Raw genomic sequence first — 17,811 nt, 5'->3', positions numbered from 1 at the left:
TCATATTTATTATAATACCCCAAATCAGTCAAGGGCATTGCTGAGTGCCTATTATGGCCATAGAATTTTATTAGCTGCTATAAAGCAATTTTCTTTAAGATGAAAATAAGGTCCCTGCCCTTAAGGAGTTTATAATCTAGTGGGAAAACAATATATGTATGAAATAGCTCAAAAAAGGCTTTTATAGAGCAATATATCTATAAGAGAGAATTAAGATACTTATTAAATAATTGGATGACAGAGAGTAGAAAATCATGACCACAGTCAAATGGAAGACAGGAAGGAGGCAATGAAGAGGATGATTTTAGATTTAGTGCTAAAAGGAATTTTAAAGGTCATCATGTCTAACTACAGTTATTTAGTTTCAGAGATAAGAAACAAATAGCCTGTCATTAAAGTAGTATTTATCAAGTCAGGATTTGAACCCAGGACCTTTGACCCCCACAACCAATGTTCTTTCCTTTGCACTAAGCTGATACAGGGGTGTGAGTCAGTGAAAAGAGCACAGTACCTATAGTCGTAGGGATCATGTTCAAATCATATGTCTGAAGATCTTTGTGTGAAATGGACATTTCATATGCCTGAGTCTCAATTTCCATTTTTATAAAATGAGGACATTGGACAAGGTGATCTCTGAGGTCCCTACCATATTAAATAGTTGTAAGCTCCTAATATCTTTCTTTCCTCAAATTTCTCAATGCTGTCAGCCTGGGCTTCTCTTTTGCAAGGATCTCTTTCTGCTGTATGTTTATTCTCTGCTCCCCATCCCTCCCCATCCCCGTTAAATTGAAAATTCCCTGAAAGGAGAGTTTGTGTTATCTCTACATCTATATCCCCATTGTCTAGAACAGAGCTTTGCATTTTCTGGAAACTTTTGTTGAATGTTGGCAAGGTCACATTTCATATTTCCTTAATTCTCATAAAAAACCTCTGGATGAATTAGATCTAATCTGTTATAATTCCTTTTATTTTATTATTTTTAAGGAATGTTCATTTCATTTATTTTTTTTAAATTGCATTTGCTAAATATTTTTCAATAACATGTAAAAATTTTTAACATCCATTTAAAAATTTTGAGTTCCAAATTCTAACTTCCTGCCTCCCCTTTCCTACTCCTTACATTTTTGATTATTCATGTGAAGTCATGTGAAACATATTTCCATATTAGCCATATCATTTCTTTTAAAAGATAGCTTTGGTTGGTGAAGTCACTTGTTTTCTTCAAACTTAGTTTCCTCATTAATGAAAAGGAAATATCAATAATATCTGTTGTATAATAGCTATCTCAAAGGGTTATTTTAAGGATGAATCAGTCAACAAACATGTATTTAGCATTTATTATTTATCAAACCCATGCTAAATGGATCAAATTGAGATAATATATATATTTAGCATATGGCAAACCTTAAAATGTTATAATTAATAATAATAATACATATCATTTATAGACCATTTTAAGATTTGCAAAGTACTTTAGAGATATCACATTTTATTTTCATACTAATCCAAAGAATTGGGTGCTAGTTATCTTCATTTCACAGAGCACCAAACTGAGGCAAATTGAGGATAATTGATTTGCCAGGGTCATACACTTAGGGAATGTCCCAGGCTGTATTTGAATTCAAGTCTTCTTGCTTCAGGTTCTGTGCTCTATCCACTATAACTATGAATTGCCTCCAAAAAAGGTAAATTTCAGATTAGTATTTATTTGTTATTTTTAGTCATAATAAATGACATTTTTGCATCAGTGCTCCTTTGTTTCAGACAGTTGAAGCTGTTTTGAAAACATCCCCTTCACACAAGCACTTTATACAAGTTCCTCCTTGATTTTGCCCCCAGCTGCTCCACTGCTTTGCAGAGAGAAGGTGGTAAGACGTGCAGTTTTCCAAAGCATGCTGCTCCACTTTAAGAGGAAGAACACTAAAATTGCACAATCTAAGAGAAGGAACAGTTTGTTTTCCCCTCCCCCCTTTTTATTGCCTGCTAAATGCCAGCAGACTTTTTAAAGTAACAGCAACTAGTGTAAAAGAGAAGAAATCAAATAAACTTTTTATTGCCTTGGATATAAACCTATTGCTCCTGCCCCTTTCGTAGTTCCACAAAACTTTCTATATCTTTTGGCAATAGAAAGTACATATAATGTGTTTTATTTTGGAAATACAAGGCAGGCATCATATAATATTACAGCTGCTAGAATAAAGACATTGTAGAAATGAAGCTAGAAAATAGCAACTTTTCATCTATGGGAATGCATTTTGTATTATTCTTGCTGTAAGCAGTAGGAATAAAAAATGATTACATCAGCAAAGAAGAGAATAAAAGGCAAGATATATTTTGTGTAAATAAAACCACACCTTTTAAAAACTTGCATTTTTTAAAATAGCTTTGCACATGCTTAAGGCCTTAAACAGAGTAAACTGTTCTCCACCCTCTCTGAATTGGCACCCAGGCAATGAGTGATCTTGCACCCTAAGCCACAGGTGTGTTGAATCATCACACCTTGCGGGGTCAAAATAGAAAGTGATGCTTATAAACCCAACCTGTTTTGATGGCAAGTCATGTTCTGGAACACCCCTCCCATTCTCTTGCTTCCTTTACCCTTTCCTCCTTCTTTCTCTTCTTTTCATCCATTCCTAGCACTCAAAAATCAAAAGGCAAGGCAATGTAGTCATAAAGAATATAAGAATAGGGAATTCTTACCTTTCTATTTTTATCTACCAATCTTAAACTCAAAATATTTTGTATCTTCAGTAATTTTTTTTTGGTCTTTATTTCAATATTTTTTTTCCCTCTGTGCTGCCATATACTGTCTTGAATTACAGTTATTTAAAAATATAAATGTACATATTTATATATACATATATAAACCACACATGTTTCTACTGTGCTGCCATATACTGATTTGTATTAAAGTTATTTAAAAATATATGTACGTTTGTTTACATAGATATATAAAACACACATGTTTCTATACATACATGCATATATACTCATAAGTGTCTTGTGTGTGTATTTCTTACGTTCCCCTATAAGGAATAAGCTTTAAGCTTCCTAGTCTCAGATTTTGAATGAGAGAACTTTAGTCATCATCTGCTTCTAATTTCTTACTTTATAGATTGAGAAACTGAGACCCAGAGAAGTAAAATGTCCAGGGAATGTCTTCTATATTTCTTTCTCCCTTTAATTACTAGGACATCACCTTGAACATAATAGATGCTTAGTACATCTTTTTGGACAATGATAAAACAGTATTGAGCAACTTGCCATTAGATAGGAATCGTAGTGCCAAATTCAGCAAGCATTTTTAGTGTCTACTATATGACAAGCATTAGGCAATGCAAAGCCAAAACCAAAATAGTCCCCATCTTTAAGGAATTTCTATTCTCTCCTCTAGATGAGGGGTTCTTAACCTGAGGCCTATATACTTAATTTTTTCCAATTCATTTTAATGTGATGGGTTTTTATTTTAATGATTTAAAAACATTCTGAGAAAATGTCTATAGGCTTCACTAATCTGCCATAATGATCTATAACACAAAAAGAATTGAGAATCCCTTTTCTAAATCTTTTCTGGAGTCATAGAAAGAGCTTTTTAAAATATACCCTAATAACAATGCTGACCATAACATATTATTCAATCATTTTCAATCATGTCCAACTCTTTGTGACTTTTAGAATTTGGAATTTTTTGGACAAAGATATGGAAGTAGTTCACCAATTTCTTTTCCAGCTCATTTTACTTCAAGGAAATTGAAGCAAATAGGGTTAAATGACTTGCTAGAGTATGACATCTAATAAGTACCTAGATTTGAACTCAAATGAGTCCTCCTTGTTCCAGGCCCAGAGCTCTATCTATTATATTAGCTAGCTGCCATTGACTATTCTATGGCATGCCATGACATGATATAATAAATATCATGACCCTCATAAAACATGATATAACATAATATAAAATCTACATACCATATTACATGCAATATAATGTAATATTATATAGAAAATAACACAATATAATAAAAGTGTATAAAGGTAACCAAGAAATCTTCAAATTTGGAGAAAAGAACAGATTTCTGACAGAAAACATGCATTACATGGAAGCATTTTTTTTTTAAAGATTTCCAAACTATTTAGAAACTATTTCCCCACTCATAATCTTGGGGGAGGGAAGTGTCAGGGAATAATCTTGCAGAATCCAGTTCTTAAACCCACAAACCATGGAGATTAGAACTAAGAAAGACTTAGCATTTTCAGTGAAAACGCCAAGGAAACTCAGAATATCTAGGAAAATAGATGGGAGGGTGATCATAATGATGTATAGTTGTTTTGTAAATATTCATTTGGAAGATTTGTTTTGTTATTACATCACCAAAATATAACATTTCTATGTATAGACATTGAGCTGTTCTTTGAGGGAGCCACATGACCAAACAGGGAATGGGAAGGGCCCAGCTGAGTGGGTTGATGCATAAGATAAGGAACTATTGAAATGGATTTCTGCTTCTGTGTAGAAATGAATTGCTGTAGCTTGGAAAAGCACCAAGATGAGCAAAATATTTATACTGTGATCACATGAAGCTGCATGGGGTAAGAGCAGGGTTACTGAATATTTTATTTAAGCTGGGCAGTGGGGATAAGGGAAGTGCTGGCCTTTTTTTCTGTAAATAATTTCTTTGTTTTCCCATGACAAAGAGAAGCAACTTAAAATTGAACTACTTCACTTCCCCATTGGATCACTTTATGGTAAATGTCTTTCTGAAAGCATTTGAAAGGCATGTGCACATTCCCTAGGGATGGTGGGATGTGCCATTTTCCCACAATCTTTCCCACCAGTCTTGGGGACTATATTTGTAACTTATTCTTCTGCTAAAAAGATTTAGTCCCTTAGGTTTTCTAGGGCTTTGATTCTAGGGAAAAGCTGGGTAGCTAGCTTCTGATGTAGACCCCAATGTTCAGGAGCAGCAAGCATTTATTAAATAACTACCATGTGCCAGGCACTGTGTCTAGTCCTAGAGATACAAACACTATAAATGAACAATCCCTGCTCATAAAGATCTTAACATTCTCAAAGGGAAGGAAATGAGGATAGGAGACACATGCTTAGTTTTTTCCAAAAAATGTCATCTTGGATTGTCTAAATGCTTACCATTAAGCCAACACCACATAACATTTATCATCTGCATAATCGTAATTCACCTCTCTGATCTGAAAGGCAACTTTAATTTTGGGACAGATTATTTCAATTCTAGGTTTTAATTATTTCTAGAAAGGATATGTTTTCCAGAGATAAGGAAATGATAATATGTTGTCCTAGTTGAACCTTATACTCCAGATAAGTATTAAGTTCTAGGTACCACAGAAAGGGTTTTGATTAAACTGGAGAATATTTGGAAGAACATCCACAGAGGTCAAAGGTCCTAAACCCATGCCATATAAGGAGAATAAGGAGCTGGGCACCTTTATCAAGAAAAAGAAAAGATTGATAGTAAGGGGATGGGTCATGATAGCTATCTTGTGATAGAGGATAAGATTTGATTCTGTTTATTCTTAGTGAGCAGAAATAGTGGCAATGAATAGGAGTTCAAAAAAAAAGAAATTTAGTTTCATTATAAGGGGAAACACCTTTTAACAATTAGATAATTTAACAATAAGGGAATGGGTTGCTTCTGAAGGTAGTGGGAATCCACTTCACTGGAGGTGGCCAAGCAAAGGCACGATAACCACTTGGTATAACCTGACCATGAGGATTACGGTGGGAATTATTTTTTCAGATGCAGGTTATAATTGATAGATGTTTACTGATATATTTTCCAAATGTGAAATTCTATTGTTGGGGCCCTTTAGGATATTCTAGGGGATAGAGTAATGTGTGTAACAAATTCCTTGTGGTCACCCTAGAACAGATTATATCCTCCCAGTGTTACTTTAGACCATGGGTTCTTAACCTGAGTCTGTAGAGAGATTCCAAGGGTTTCATAAATTTGAACAGGTCAAAAATTACATAATTATTTCAATAATTCCTCAATAATATTATGGATTTCATTTTGTTCATTTAAAAAATTATAAAAATGGGGTTCATAGCCTTTACCAGACTACTAAAGACTATATAACCCTAAAAATGTAAAGATCTGTTTTAGAACAAATAGATTAAGATCCTAATCCAGAAACAAAACATAGAAGCGAATTAGTCCCCAGAATTGAGGTTGGCTAACTATTCTACCCACTACTAGTATTTTGGGCAACATTAATGAAGAACTTCATAACACTGGTGATTTTGTTACAGTGAACATTCATTCTCTAGATGTCAGTTTTGACTTTTTAAATTCCTTATTAGTGGATCTTCTTAATTTGCTATAACTAAAAACATCTATTACCTGGGGACTAATATTTTGATGAGTCTCTTCAACTAATAAAAATAGAATAGTTTTATATATATATATATGTGTGTGTGTGTATATATATATATATATATACACACACAAAGATGCATATAACATACATATATATGTATATATATACACACATATACACATATATAATACCTTTTATGTGCCAGAAACTGTGAAAAATACTTTACTATTATTATCTCATTTGATCCTCAAAACAACCCTGTAAGGTAAGTATTATTATTGTATCATTTTTTTTTTTATTTGAGGAAACTGAGGTAGTCACTGACTTGTCCATATGGTCTTTCTGACTCCAGGGCCAGAGCTCTGGGTAGGACCTACCAACATTTAAACCCTCTAACTTTGTTTTGAGGACTCAAATTCACCTTCACACTAAAATGAGATAGATATAAGTGTAGGACTTTCGTGGAAGACATTACATTGCCTATGGACTCTGATACTAGGTTAATATTCCATCAAACTCTCCTTTGATGGAAGTCTCAAAAAGAAAGCAGGAAAATTACTTTTCAGATATTGTGGGCAGATATTCTTTTTCTAGCCTCAGTTGGACAAGAGGTCCCTTTCAACATGGATATGATGTGATTCTGTGGTTCACACACCATTTTTCAAAACTATAAATTTGCTAGAAGGTATTCCTTCTAAATTTTGAGTTACATGAGTAACAAAGTATAAAGACTGAGCATATACTGAATACAGTTTAGTATTGTACTCAAATAAAACAGAACAAAATTAATCTCATACATATTTAATGATATGTAATCATCATTGTGCTGCATAATAATTAGGAATATATTTTGCTCTTTGCAATAATAGATAGAGGGAGTGAGGAAACGAATTTTTTTTTTCCTTTCTTTGCAGGGTTATAAGAAAGAAAAGACTGAATGTTATAATTTTAAAAAGTCTTACTTTCTTTAAACTTCTTTTTATTTTTTTTCATCTCAACTCTCCACTTCTCCTACTCCCTCCAAATAATTCTTTCACTGCCTGGAATTGTAACAAAACAAGATTCATTTGGGTAATAAAACAAACATAAACCCCATGACAGGGTTAGGGTCAGGGTAAGTAATTAGCAATTCACACTTCAATGTGAAAAACTTAATCAGATTGTCTTCTTAACTTGAACTTTTTAGAGAATAAGAGTTTTGATGGTTGTAGAAGGGTTCAAAAGGTAAAGAACACTTACTAGATAATTTTGGGATGTGTACCAACTAATTTTGAGAACTTCAGACTAGCTTTGCAAATAACTTCTCGATATTTTTCCACCTGGATATCATGCCAGCACTCAAACTCAAAGTATCAAAAGCCAAACTCATAATCTTCATCCCTACATCAACTAATTTTGATCTACTTATTTTTTGTTAATGGCATTACCATTTTCTTAGTTACTCAAATTTGAAATTATAGTATCCTCTTTAAGAGTCCTCTTTTTCTTACCTTTTAATACATAAATCTGTTCCAATAAACAAACCCTGTTGATTCCGTTCATTAAAATCTCCTTGGATCTAATTCCTCATGTCTATTTCTATCATCATTTTTTATATCTTTGATGTGTTTCTCTTAGACACTATCATTCCTTGGCTTGTTTAAGACTACTTTTTCATTGAGTAATCTCATTTTCTTTTGCTGAATTACTGGACACTTTCCAGTAAATATAAATATTCTCTAAGGCTCTTTCCTAGATTTTCTTTAATTCTCTCTCAACTCTTTTTTTTTTCTTTAAACTTCCATAGATTATCATCTCTTTGCAGATGACTGATTACATAATTCCAGTCTTAATCCTCCCTCTGACTTCTAGCTCCAGAGGCAGAGCCAAATTGGAGGAACAAAGGCAGAAACTCACCCAACCTCTCCCCCAACCACTCCATTAAATACCATTTAATACCAAACTATTAAATGATGACCGAATGCTAGCTCTATATTACTAACTGTTGATTAGACATCCTTCCTTAAATGTTTCTTTGTCATCCCAAATTCAATATTTCCAAAATGGAACCCGATATATTTTCCTCTTTACTCATACTTCTTTCATATTTTTCTTTTTCTCTGCTTGTTTCTAGGATTTAGTTGTGTACATTCATCATTGATTACATAGCTCTTTCCCCTCAATCCTATATATAAGATCTGTGGTCAATCTCCACAACATTGTTTTCATTTGACCTCCTTATTTTACTCCAGTTGAGGTCCTTATCACTTCTTATGTAGATTATTGCAATCTCTTTCTAATAGTTTTCTCTATCTGAAATCTTTTTTACCTAATTCATTTTCCACATTGCTACTAAACTGATATTCTTAAAACAGATCTGATATTCAAAAATTTCAGTTGCCCTATCTTGGATAAAATTAAAATTCCACAACCTATATTTAAGGTTCCTCTACCATTTGACTTTCATTTACTCTTTTCTGTTACCATCCTCTATGAATTTTCTATTCCATTCAAACTGCCCAGCCACCTGTTTCTCATACATTCCATTTTTTAACTCCTTGTCTTTGTATAAGAGGTCCCTAGCATTTGGAATGTACTCTCCATTCACTTCTATCCAATGAACTCTCAAGCGTTTTCTAATACACAACTCAGCTGCCAACTCCTACAGTTGAGGATTTTCCTGATCTTCTAGTTCAAAGCATTCTCTCTGGATATGGTAACTTAAATTGTTCTGCTTTAAAAAAAAATCATGTATATTCAGCCTCCTTAATAAAATATAAGATCAATGAAGGAGAGAATTACCATGTTATTATTATTATTATTTAATCAGCAGTATATAACACTGTTCTAAACAAGATAGGTACTTAATAAACCTTGTTGATTGTTGTTAAACAGCTCCTAACTAGTTCCTATTAAATAATTCCTAACTTGTTTCTCCCTTCCACTTGAATCGATCAATATACTATATCTTGATTAATCTTCTCAGGCACAGACCTGGTTATATCTTTCTACTACTCAAAATTATAATTAAATACTTCATATTGCTTAAAGCAGGGGTCCTCAAATTTTTAAAATAGGGGGCCAGTTCACTGTCTCTCAGACTATTGAAGGGCCGGACTATAGTAAAAACAAAAACTTTGTTTTGTGGGCCTTTAAATAAAGAAACTTCATAGCTCTGGGTGAGGGGGATAAACGTCCTCAGCTGCTTCATCTGGCCCGTGGGCCATAGTTTGAGGACCCCTGGAAGAATATGGTGACCCTTCTTCCAGCACTCAGAAATTTGCATGATCCAGATTCACTTACTTTCTTCTTGTTATTATTCATCATTCATTTCAGTTGTGTTCAACTATTTGTGATCCCATTTAGAGTTTTCTTGGTAAATACTAGAATGCTTTGTCTTTTTTTTTTTTTTCAGTTTATTTTGCAGATGTAAAAACTGAACGATACAGAGCTAATTTACTTTCACAATCACATAACTAGAAAGTGTTTGAGGCTGGATATGAAGTCAGGTCTTCCTGACTCAAGGTACAATGCTGTATCTACTTTACCACATCTGCCACTAATTTTTTTTAAATTTGCACCTGACTCTTCAGGGTTTTTCTTGGCAAAGATAGTGGAGTGGTTTGTCATTTCCTTCTTCACTGTATAGATGTGGAACGTGAGGCAAACAGAGTTTAGTGACAAGACAGATTTGCACTTAGAAGATGTTTTCTTGATTACAGGCCTAACATTCTATCCCGCTGCCCCGACTTATCTCTAAAAAAGTAATTAATTAAGTAAGTAATTACTATCTCTAAATAGTAATGTAGAGTGGAAATGAGAGATATAAAAGATGAGGAAAGCAATGCAATTGGATGCTAGGGAGTTGAATGTGTCATTATTGTGAATGGAAATGATCAAGGATGAAAGCTGAGGTTTGTGGTAAAGAGGAAAATGATGAGGCAGGTAATGAAATAGTGAAGAAAGAGAAAGTCATCAAATCATTGTCAACAATGAAAAACTGGTCATAGTTATATGATTAAATGTGGGGTGACTGGGAAGTGATAATGGCAGAGAAGTTCTGTAAGTGACTGTAGTGACCAAGGAGTAGGATAATTTTAAGGGAAGAAGTGAATGGAATTGGAGAGGATGACTAGGAATATGATGCCTACAGAGAAAAGTGAGAAAATGGAAGTAGAACAAGGAGAGATGGAGGATGAAAGATAGCTTTTGAATAATTGTATGATTTTAGAAGGCAGAGTGGAAGAAATATATAGAGTAGGATTGCAAGTAGAAAAGGATCAGACAAGACAGATAAACAGAGTTGGATCTATAGTAATAGGCAATCTACAGGTTGAATTATATATACTATGATGTTGTATAATTATATTCTGTATAACCATGCATGTAGAGCTACTTAGAAATCATGGTACTGAGTGCAAACTTTCTTGGTATATTGATTAATATCAAATTAATCCTGTGATTCTAATATTGTCTTTTATGTGGTCTCAACTGGTAAAGGAGGAATTCTTTCTTCTACTTAAAATCTTTTGACAGAATAGTTTGGATATCAGTCTTTGTTATTATATTTATTGTTTTTAATTTCTCTTCATTCCACTTTCAATAAAAATGGACAAGTCATTATTCTGGCCAACTCAAATTTTCAACTCTTGGCTCTAAGTATTAACATATAGTATTCTACTTCAAATACCCTGTATTTGAAATATTCTGCTTTCTTATTGCCACCTCTTGGAATCCTTACTTTCTTCAAGGATAAGTCTGAATGACACTTTTTGATAAAGTCTTTTCTGCATTTTTCAGTTTTTAACAAATTTTTCATTCTCAAATTACCTTGAATGTAGTTTTGTGTAAATGTTACATCTCTCCTGCAAAATTTAAACTCCTTGATGACAGCAGGTTGTTGTTGTATGCGTATGTATGTATTGCCTGTATTTCCATTTTCTAAGATTATATTATGTACATAAGAACGTAATAAATCTATGCTGAACTGAGTTAAAAATTAATTTATATTCATCTATGGTCTTTTCTATAATAGTAGGATAATGATTATGGAGCTGGGAGTGTACTCTAGCTCCATATGAATGGGTATACACTGGCTGAGCACTGGAGCACTGGAATGATGATGCAATTTTTTTTTTTTTTTTTTGCTGAGGCAAGTGGGATTAAGTGACTTGCCCAGGATCACACAGCTAGGAAGTGTTAAGTATCTGAGGCCGGATTTGAACTCAGATTCTCCTGACTTCAGGGCTGGTGCTCTAACCATTGCACCACCTAGCTGCCCCTGATGATGCAATTTTTTTTTTATTAATTCTTATTTCTGTGGGAGGAGGTTGACTATTAAAATTGATTGGCAATTAATCCAGAACAGCTACAAAAAGGTTGGGAAGAAATGTTTACTTGCCTCTTTGGATACTACCTGGTTTGGAACACAAGTGTCCTTTCAATATCCTTTCTATATCCAAGAAGCTCCCTTTCCCCCATTGTAGCAATGACAACTGCAGGTACACATTAACTTCCTTAGGAAGCCTGTGACTAAACCTTAAAATTTTTGGTATCTCATCTGCTTTCTGTTCCTCTCCCTAAGAATAGGGCAATGAATGGTAATATTGAGAGAAGGAGTTTGAGAGCTTAAGAATTCCTGAGTTGGTGTTGGCTGACCAATGGATGGTACTTCTTATCTTTGCCTTTCTTCTTAAAGGAGAAAATGAACTACCACCATGAGAAATTGCTAAGAGGACATAATAAGTGGAAAGACTAAATAAATATTAAACCCTTCCCTGGCAAAATCAACCATTTGGACTTTTGTGAGCACAGTACAAATCAAGGCTAATAATGAAATATGTACTTAGCAATTCTATTATCTCATTTGGGGAGATTATAATAATCCTGATGATTTTTATGTTTTAAGTATTAATATATGCTTCTGTGTTTTAGGCATTTTTTTTTGGTGGAGAAAATAAATAACTGTCCTAAACCTACTACTTATTTTGTATGCTGAATACCTTCTGTAGAAGAGATCTTGTTAACCTCTTTAATTAGAGCTGTAAACAAGAGGTAAATTTGAGGTTTACTATAGAGATTTCTCCCAGAAGTCTGGATGAAGGCATAATGAACTAGAAAGAGCAAGAAAAGCCTGATTCCCTTCTGTTAGGAGTCAGGTTACCAGAATCCCTCAAAAGCAGATAAGCTCTCCTGGGCTATGGATGATGAAAACATTTTGAACTTTTAAAATCTTCAAAAAACATTTTTAGCTACATAAATTGTAATAGGAAAATTTTACACAAATCATGTATTTACATGAAATGTTTATCATCTGACAAAAGAACAACAAGGGTTCAGAATTACAGACTGCTGTTTGTTTCCATTTGGAAGCATGTGGTCTGAGGGATCATATGATAAAGTCTATCGATAGGGAAAATGTGTCATCTCCTGACACTTTGAAGTCAGCTGTTGGGTTCCCATTTTTCCTCCTTTTTGAGGACTTGGCACAACTCAGGAAAGCACACTGTCAGTCTTTGAAGGCTGTTATATATCATTCCTGTTTCTGGCCTCCTTTTAATGTATTTACTTTTATATTAAGGGAAAATGCTTTCTTTTAAATTTGTTAATCTCTCTAAGGGGCCAAAGTAGAAACTATAAAGCAAAAGTTAAAGAACTGATGTCCCTAAGAAGAAAAGGAAAATTATTTTTTTTCTTGTTTTTGAATATCTATCTCAATTGGTCAAATGGATTCCTAGTCACCAACTACAGTATGTTTATATATTCTTCAAGGCTACTGAGTAGAGCCATTAGACTTGAGGAGAAGAAATGTAAAGGAGGAATGTATTTGTAGCCTAGATATTGTTTTTGACAGAAAGGCAAGCTAGGTGAGGGATAAAAATGAGACACTGCCTACAGTAACCACACATTAGCTATTGGGAAATTACTTTATTTTCATTTGAGAAGGATTACGGCCTTGTGGTTATAAAGGCCTGGAAATCAGAACCATATGTTTCCTTCTTGGCAGTGACTTTGAATTACTTGGACAATACACAATTTCTATGCCATCTGTAAAATGGTGAAAATGTGTCCCACACAAGCATGTTTCACCTTCATTAATTAATTTCTTTCTCACTTCCTTCTCTCTCTGCTACCTTTCCTTGCCCCTCTTTAATCTTTTGAAATACAGCAGTATCCACACCTATATTGATGCCTTATATCATATTCTCTTGCTCCCAGATGGGATTCAAGATATTTCTCTCTCTTTTTTTCTCTCTCCCTCCCCTACACACACTCTCTCTCTCTCTCTCTCTCTCTCTCTCTCTCTCTCTCTCTCTCTTTCTCTCTCTCTGTGTCTCTGTCTCTGTCTCTGTCTCTCTCTCTCTCTCTCTCTCTCTCTCTCTCTCTCTCTCTCTCTCTGTGTCTCTGTCTCTGTCTCTCTCTCTTTCTCTCTCATTCTCTCTCTCTCTTTCTTTCTCTCTCTCTCTCTCATTCTCTCTCTCTCTCTCTTTCTCTCTGTGTGTGTGTGTGTGTCTGTGTAAAACAAAAAATTGACTTTGGCTTCAAGATTTAGTTGTTTTGAGACTAGATCCAAAAGGAGTCTCTGCCCCCTTCATCCCTCTCTGGCAACATCAGGTAACAACTCTCTAGAGCTCAGTCCAAGGAGCAGGATGGTATCTGATAATGTGTCAGGGTATTGTGGTAAGATTTTTTGTATTAATTAAAATGAAGCAGGGTAATCTGTATTGTGGATGGCAAAGAAAAGACACCACAGAGATTCACAGTTTGATTCATTGAGAACTATTGTTTAGATTGCTTTTCAAGGAACAAACAAAAGAAAACATTTAAAGGAAGAAAACATAAATGTAAGAAAACTATTTATGTTTTCTTTCCTGAGATGATAAGGTCTGAATATTTTCCAGTTCAAAAACATTGAATATAGGAGTGACTTCAGTTAGTTTCACTGAAATATAAATAGCATTCTATTTAAAATAGCATAGGATGAAAATTTGTTTTAGAAGTGCAGAGGGTTTTTATTATTTAATATCCTCATCAGTGAGAACTTTGAAATCTGTGATCATTTCCTGCATTTCTAGTTTGCTGTATTATAGTTCATTTTCTTCCCCCTTTGATTTCTTAGGTAGCTAAATAGCCTGTCTCTCATATCACAGTTAATTCTTGAATACCAGAGCATGAATAATGGGAAATAGTGTGGAAGAAAGTGTTCTAGAACAGGGAGGTACAAACTATTCAGGAAATGAATTTTTAACATGATATTTCTTTTTGGTTGTGTAGCAAAATATCAAGTTGGACTAATTGGAGGTCAATATCTGCAGACTTTTTTTAGTGAAAACTCTGAATTATTGAATATTTGAAATGTAGCTGTCTTCTCAATATTGGTTGGTAGATAATTCAGAGGAGGCTGAAATGTGTTGCTGAGATTTTACCTAAAATTTGAGGCACTTAGCTTGACTAGTGCCTGAATGAAACTGATTGATAATTACTCTGTCAATATTTATATGTATTTTTTCTTAAAGTGTAACATAGAATCTTATAATAAGAAACTTAGCTAGTTCAACATCTCATTTTACAAAGGAATACATTGGAGCAAGAAAGGTTAATTGATTTGTCCAAAGTCACATTATAGTACAGGTAAAATTAGAGCTCAGGGATTTTTGAGTTCAGGGCTTCATATTTTTTCCCTCTAAGTTTAAATTTATTTATTTATTTAATGCAGATTTATGAATCATATTGGGAGAGAAAAATGAGAACAAAAGGGAAAACCATGGGAGTAAAAAAAAAGCAGAAAAAAGAAGTAAATATAGAGTGTGTTAATTTCCATTCAATTTCCATAATTCTTTTTCTGGATGCAAATGGAATTTTCTGTCCCTTTGGGAATGCTTTGCATCACTGAACCACTGAGAAGAACCCAGTCTTTCATAGTTGATCATCACACATTCTTGCTGTTATTGTCTACAATGTGTTCCTGGTTCTGCTTGTTTTGCTCAGCATCAGTTTGTGTAAATCTTTCTGGGCCTTTCTAAAATCAACTTGTTCATCATTTATATAGAACAATAATATTCCATTACCTTCATTTACCACAACTTATTCAGCCAATCCCCAATTAATGGGTAACTACTCATTTTGTAATTCTTTGTTACCAAAAAAAGAGCTTCTATAAACATTTTTGCACATGTGAGTCCTTTTCTCTCCTTTATGATTTTCTTGGGATACAGACCCATGAGTCAAAGCTATGCACAGTTTTATGGCCTTTTGGACTCTCCAGAATGATTGGATCATTTTGCATCTCCACCAACATTTCACAACTCCAACAATACATTAGTGTCCCAGTTTTACCATATCTCTTCCAACATTTATGATTATCTTTTCCTGTCATCTTAGTAAAGCTTAATGCTTAATAAATTTGCATTTTTAAGAGGGCTAAATGCCATTTGCCTCTTAAAACAAAGCAGAACAAATCACTATTGGCTTTCCATTTAGTTCAATAGTAAATTTCAGTCTAAATTATGATAAATTTTCAAATAATGGAGTTGTAAGTGAGATTTTTACCATGTTTGATCATCTGGAACATGAACATACCTTTATAATTAGTAACCCTTTTATTGTTACAAAGATTTAAGGAAACTAAATAATGGAGTCTAGATTTCAATGGGCTTTTGGGAGGCATCTCTATCAGCTGGGACACTGGAAAGAAAAGAAGGCAATTAGATTTGACATATAATATGTGTATGTGTGTGTGTGTGAGAGAGAGAGAGAGAGATTTGCTCTCTCCATAGAAATGTTCCCTCAAGAACTTGTTACACTGGCTAACTGATTCCAAAACACTTGACTTTTGCTAAAGATCCTGGGCAATGAAGGACCAAAGAGAACATTGATTGGAATTTCTTTTGCCAACTACTAAAAAGTCAAGATTTAAACTATTTTGTCATCTTTGTTCCCCTGAGCACTACAAACTCTCTGTTATTAAAAGAAAGGCTTTTGTGAATTGAAACTTTTGATAGCTTAAATGTTTTATGAGCCAGTGAAAGGCAATTTTAAAGTTAACAAAATAATGGTTAGTTTAAATACTTCCTAACTGAGACCTTTAGCTACTCTGTAGGTGCTTACATCTTTCAGGATGTCAAAGCCTACCCTAAAATCATTCCTCCTCAGAGAACATGTTCTGTCTTCTAGTTATTTTGGGTGAGTTCAAAACATCTTTTCAATTTATCATCCCTTGATCTAAAATGGACTTGGATATGAGGCAGCTTAAATGGTGGAAAATCAGCCTCGTTGATTCAGCTGTCATGTGGCATAAGCCACTGTGCTCACTCCCTACAGAATACCTTTTGTGTTTTTATTGTAAACAACCTCAGGGACTTGCTGGACATTCTTGCAGACAGGCCACAGGCCGTTTTCATCTTCCTAGCTTGGGTTCTGTCAGATGACTTTTAACAGCTTTCAAAGACCTAATTAATGAGATGTTTAAGTGATAGCATGGCCTGCAGCCAATAAGGGACAATAACTATTTCTGCTGTTTTTTTTTTTTTTTTCAATCCTAGCTCTAAAGCTGCATTGTGTATGTGTGAATATTCTAGTGAGGGATCAGGAGATGTGTAATAGACATGAGGAAAAAAAAAAGAGGAAGGAAAGAAAAAAGAAGAAAGGAAGAAAGGAAGATAGAAAGAAAATAAATAGGTAGGCCTAAGGATAATTTGACTGTGGTTTGATTATTTAGGGAACCTTCTTGATTAGCCACATGCATAAGAGAAATCAATCGATTTAATTTAATGTTTCTCTTACTTGTAACACAGGCATTTTTGAGCTTCAATTTGTGTCTCCTGGGGCACAGATAAAAGTTTGACAGAAGAACTAATATTTGTATTTCTAAAACTCCATGGGGTACATTTTGGAAGTTAATTGTAAAATCAATATATTATGATTTTTAGTTTAGAGATTATTCTAATAGTTTTTTTTTTTTTTTTAATTACCCTGTTAAGGAATTCCAGAGCCATGAATTGTTAATTTTCTCCTGGCCCCCTCCTCAGCTGTAGAATCATTTTATTTTATACCAGTTATTTCTGTAGCTGCAGTGTTTTGAAAATAGGCATATTTGCTGCACCTTCTTCAAGTGCTTAAATGATAATCTCAGCTATCCAATCAGAAGGCCTGTGTTGAGAAAACTTTTCTCATCATTACAATGGTTGATTCTTTTAAAATTATGAAATTAAGTTAGAAATATTATTCAAAAGTTTGGAGGCTCATTTAAAGCTCAGAAATTAGTTAAATATTGTCTTTAAAGATCCCATAAATTTTATATTGTAACATATCCTAATGTACAGGAGGAATATTTTTATTGCAGAATATTAATTATGAAAAGAGGATATAAAGACAGTCGTTGACATATAATGAAGTTGTTTTATTTACTTATTTATATTTACTTGTTTGTTTTAATATTTTCTAAGTCTTTCTGGCATCATTTTTTTCAAGTAATCATAACTTCTT

Source organism: Antechinus flavipes, chromosome 5 (assembly GCF_016432865.1).
Source record: "Antechinus flavipes isolate AdamAnt ecotype Samford, QLD, Australia chromosome 5, AdamAnt_v2, whole genome shotgun sequence".
Classification (NCBI taxonomy): domain Eukaryota; kingdom Metazoa; phylum Chordata; class Mammalia; order Dasyuromorphia; family Dasyuridae; genus Antechinus; species Antechinus flavipes.
The sequence above is the reverse complement of the archived record's forward strand: the minus strand, read 5'-3'. Positions refer to the sequence as shown.